Source organism: Passer domesticus, chromosome Z (genome assembly GCF_036417665.1).
Source record: "Passer domesticus isolate bPasDom1 chromosome Z, bPasDom1.hap1, whole genome shotgun sequence".
NCBI classification, from domain to species: domain Eukaryota; kingdom Metazoa; phylum Chordata; class Aves; order Passeriformes; family Passeridae; genus Passer; species Passer domesticus.
The window spans coordinates 15,535,235-15,540,537 of record NC_087512.1 but is presented as its reverse complement, the minus strand read 5'-3'; the positions used below and the strand labels follow the sequence as shown (position 1 = coordinate 15,540,537).

The window sequence follows — 5,303 nt, the reverse complement described above, 5'->3', positions numbered from 1 at the left end:
GGTGTTAGTCCTGCAGCTCACCACCTGCTCTGTGGCTCTGCTCCCGCAGCTCCCAGGAGGAATGGATGTGAAATTTGTCACCGTTCTGGTTGTCCTAGCAGTCACGGTTAGTCAAACGTCTGAGAGTAAGTAAAATTGTACTTTATCTATTTCTATACTTTAATCTCTTTAAGATAAAAAACCTGAAGTGTGCCTACCTGGAACTGTGTCTGCTTGAGCTCTGCACAGGACCAGAGGTGATAGCTTAAAAGTCTGTGCTGCTTTTCTTCAAAAAGTCAAACTTGCACAGAGCAATTGGCATTTTCAGTGGAGTTAGGGCTTCACCTGAGAATTTCCTCTGCAAACCTGATGTTTCCACAACAGGTGTGAGCACACTGTAATTTTGTGAAGTAGCTTGAGCAGGGAAAAGCCATGTGAGCTATTTGTCACAAGAAACATTATCAAGAAGATTTTAGATGCTAAGGTGTAAGACAGTTAAAGCAGTGATTTCCTGAGGGAACATCTAGTAAAATGTCAGTATTTTTTTCAAAGGGATCTCACAAGTTCAGGTGTAAATTCCTCCTTTACAAACTTCCCAGAGGAAATGTGTTTAGAAAGTCACTTGTCTTTTTCCTTTAAAGTGAAGTTGCCCTGGGTGGCACAAGTTTCAAAACACTTTTTATGACAAACTTCAAGTAACAGATTTCTCCCAGCAGAAAAGCAGTTTTGCATGCAAATTTGCTCTGTGTTCAGTGCAGTATGTCTCAAGGATTCAGGAGGTCTAATAGCACTTTAAAATTTAACTTAACTTTAAACTTAAAATTTAAAAAAAAAAAATTAAACAACTTTAAGAGTTTTCAAAACCATCTAGGAAGTGCTGTGCTTGAATCTTACTTTTCCTTTGTAATTTTTTACTGTAAAATAGACTGTGTTCACAGAGAAGGTAACTCAGATTTTGGAGCATTTCTCAGGCTCTTCTGGCTACAGTAGGAGTAGGAATTGTGGAATTCCTTGAAGATTTAGATAACACGTGGACAAAATCTGCCTTTGAATTTTATCCTGTAAAAATGGCCACTGCACTTGCTGGCATGGGAATGCTCTGCAAGTGCTTTTGGTCTAGATATATGATATGGCCAGTCAGCAAGGTCTTGTGCAACAGAACTGACAGCTACATGCACAGGTCAAAGTAAAGGTGCTCTCAGAATGTGTTCTTTTACACTGAACCACCTGACACAGGGGAAATACCTTTGCCACCCAACTGTCCTCAAACAGACATGCTCCATACTTGACTACAATACTCAAATGGCAGAACCCACAATAAAAATGAGCAGAATTTCAGGCATGGGTTACAGGCATGCCCTACCTGAGCTGAACCAGATTTGGGCTTAACCCTACCTAGGCTTACGCTTCTTAGGCTCACCATTATGCATCCATTTATTTCATTTATGTCAGTAGACATACAAGCAAGATCTGGGCTAGTACTTACAGAAGTTGCCTTTGCTCGTGAGTGTGAATTGGCAGCTGTTGACAGAGGCCAGGAAACCCATCTGTTGTCCAAAATCACACCTAGCTACAGGCCCAGCCAGGCAAGGCCAGAAAACAAAAATCAAGGTATTCTGTAGAGTGTGATGGCGATTTCCTGCTCCACAAACTCTACCGCTCTACCCCCATTTCCCATAATATAATTCAAAATAAGTTTTTGCAATTTTACTTCAAAAATCCTTGTAATCTTCCATGATTGCATCTCAGTGCCAGGGATTTACAGGGTGCCACACATGCAGTGGAGGAGGCAGCACTGCATGAAGTATGCAGCAGGCTGGACAATGGAGCTTATTCCAAAGATGGTTAGATTAAATTTCAGTTTGAGAAAACAAAAGTTCTCTTCTGGAAGCTCCTACATGTATTTCATCTTGAAGACATGAAAGGAGAAATTCAGTAATTCATACACAGTAATAGCATCCAAATCAAATGTTTGATGCTACAGCTTAGGAATAACAACTAAATAAGACTGTCTGACATTTCCCAAAGGAGTTATCTGCACTCATCCTACTGAAGGTATTCCAGTAATATTAGTCTGGTCTGTGCAGTGTGGGAGATGGGTTCCCTCTTATCAAAATGCATTTCTTTATTGAAACAAACCAGATTTATGTTGATATGACAGCTTCTTTCTGCATCTTAATATGCAAGACATTGTGATGTTTGTTTCGCTAGGAATAGCAGAAATTTCCCCTTCTGGTAAGGCAGTAGATATTTTTTTGACCACATCAATATTATACTTTGTTTTGCCAATTTTCAGCCTGCATTTCTTTGATGCTCTGTACCCCAAGAACCAAGGATGTTGTGTGGAGACAGCTTGCAAACTGATCATGATTTGATGGACAAAACCCTCTCCTAAAATCCTATAGGAAATACGCATTTATCCATCTCCAGTCAGCCTTCCAGCTTTGAAAACATCCATATTAACAGCAGTCCTCATAGCAAAACAGGAAAAGCTTCACCACATAACTTCAATTATATTTATTCTTTATATATGCTTTTTAGATCTATGTATTATTATTTATGGTTATATGGTTATAGCTTAGAATCCCTTTATCTTTTTTTTAATCCATCTCAGAATTGTGCTTTAACTGTGTGCATTACCATGTTAAAAGAGTAGGATGCATTGGAGCATTTTTCAGCATTTGAGTTCTCCTGTCAAGTCCAGCTACTAAGCAACCTCCTTGTTTTTACAGTATATGTCTAAGCTGCATTTCCCAAGAATTCTAGCATCTGGCTTTGTTCACCTGTCAGCCAGGATCAGAGTCTTCTGCATAATGAAATAGTTATTGGCTTGCTTTAGGTTAACATGAAAAGACCTGCCTTGAGGTGCTGAACTCTTAAAATAGCCTCAAGTTTGTTTTAAATGAGAGAAACAGTTTCTGGCAGCTTTATGAAATGAGTGCTAAATAAGCTGCTTTACAGGAGTTAATATCAAGTATAGATGATGTGATAGTCCATTTCCCTCCAAGGACAGAGCCTGGATTCTATGTTCATAAGCCAGCAACATGGGACCAAGTGCTGAAACTCGTCTGTGGAAGTGGCTGTACTGATACCAGCACATATCAATAAACACCATGTTCTGACTAAGCAAGCTGGTAATACAATTAATCAATGCAAAGTTGTGTGGGTTTTCTTTCCAGATGTACAAAGCCTACTTTGTAACCACAAAAGAATTCCATTAGGAAACACGAATGCCTGCTGCTAATAGCACAGGTGTGCCAAACTTGTGCAATGTGTGCAGAGCTGCAACCATTCAGGGTGAACGTGAGGCACAATTAGCAGCAGGTCTCACATTTCAGCATAGAAACAGAAAGTGCCTCAGATGTATGGATCTCACTGTGCAAGAGAAGCTTTCCTTCAGACCACACAAAGTGTTGGGGAACACATCCTGCTTAATAATGTCACCCATATTTGCTGGGCTCTCTCATTTTGTGTAAATTCAAGAACTGTTCTGTTTTCTTGGTTACATAAAAGAACAAGTACAGCATGGTTTTTCATTCAAGCAGTCCAGTTCACAAAGGTGACCCAGGTGCTCTGCCAGCAGTAGATGGGCTCCTGTGTGCTGCCAGCAGGATTCAGGAGGGACCACCAATTCCTGGTCAAAACACTCACTGCTGGAGTGAAACTTGTGAAGAAAAGAGCCGCACAAGTCCTGCCTAGGGCAGGTGGGTTGGATCTGGAGTGGAGGGAAATGGAGAAAGGAAGGACAAATGCCTTCCCTACTGTTCTCACTTAAAGCACAGCTTTTCTTTATCATGTTTAGTCAAGAGACCAAAATTAAAACAATAGGTAAGAGCAAGCACAGGGGTTGGGGGCACAATGGCTCCATCACTCACCATCTCTTTCCATGGGGCATCATCTCCTCTTCTTTCCTCCATCCGGCCCTCCTTCTTGAGGCAAAGGCCTGCCCTGCAATGTTAAATTCTCTATGGAGGAGGCTGGCAGAACCACTGACTGCCATGTCTGTCCTTACCAGTGCTCTGCCCTACCCTCTGCCCAGCCCCACCTGCCTGAGCCTGCAGAGAGCAGCACAAGAGCCTGGCACGCTCCCGCTGTGTGCCGCAGGAGGGCTCCTCATCAGGCACGGCAGTTCTAAAAGACTTGGCAAATCGAGGAATATCAGCTTGAAACTGAAGGTGGACAGAAAAGTTCTTTGTGGCCCCAGAAACTGAGCGTGCACCAATAACTTTTTTTGGATTTTTTGCCTGAACCCTAGACAACCAGCCTTCTCTGGCTGATTAACATGTGGTTGACAAGTTTGAGAATGGCAATGAAAAAAGTACAACAGATGGGTAAGACAAGTTTCTATAGATTAAGTTTGGCCAGATGGCAGAGAGGAAATGGAAAAGGAAAGTTTAGGCAGTCAAGGAGATTTGATGCTGATCAACTTAAATGCAAAAGCACATATAATGGACAGTACTCATGGAGATCTTTTTCCATGAGAGGCTTTGTTTTCACTGTGCTCCATTCCCAAGTACTCCACTTCAATCACAGAATGGTTTGGTTTGAAACAGACCTTAAAGATCATTCTGTTCCAACCCCTTCTGTCCTGTGCAGGGACAATTTGGACAGCTTTCATCTTTCTTTTATTATTTTTTTTCTTTTTCTGAATGTGCTAAATAACTTCGTCCTTTCAGCAGTTCCTTTAGCTTTAAGAGTCTCAGTGCCAGCAAACATGTCTAAATAATTTTTAGTTAAGCTGCTGTGTATTTCTCATTTCTTACTATGTCACTGAGCAATAGAGACAAATTAAATCAGCAGCACTGAAAAAATCCTATTGACTGCAAAAAGGACGATGCCCAACATCCATGTGCAAAACCACAGTGATTTTCTTTTAACTACTGTTTAGATCAACAATTACTAACTACCCTTATCTAATTGCTGAAACCACAAAAAAAACCCAAACCCAAAACCAAAAAAAAAACCCCAACCAAAACAACAACAACAAAACCAAACCAAAACAACAACAACAACAAAACAAACAAACAAACAAAACATGGCCTGAAATTATTATCTTTGTTTAGGATTACCTCCTAATTTCTTCTCACTTGCAGGATTAGAATGAAGTTATAGTAACAATGGAGGTGCAGGATGGTTCAGTGCTCCATGAGACCAGCATCAGTTTTTCTGGGCTCTGGAGAATTACAGGATTTCCTTGGCTCACTGCTCTCATACTTCATACACAAGGAAAAACCCCACTTTTATTACTGACTTCCATGTAGAAAGGTACCAGTTCTCATAAGTGCCTCTGTCAGCAGAAGGTAGCTGGTGACACTTTCACATTC

At 40.9% G+C, this 5,303-nt stretch overlaps 1 long non-coding RNA gene across 1 annotated transcript; it reads left to right on the top strand.

Annotated features, from left to right (window-relative positions):
• Positions 1-2,994, top strand: LOC135290386 (uncharacterized). Its single transcript, XR_010353163.1, has 2 exons — positions 1-125; positions 2,276-2,994. It is a non-coding gene; the product is annotated as an uncharacterized LOC135290386 (long non-coding RNA).
• Positions 2,995-5,303: the final 2,309 nt, after the last annotated feature.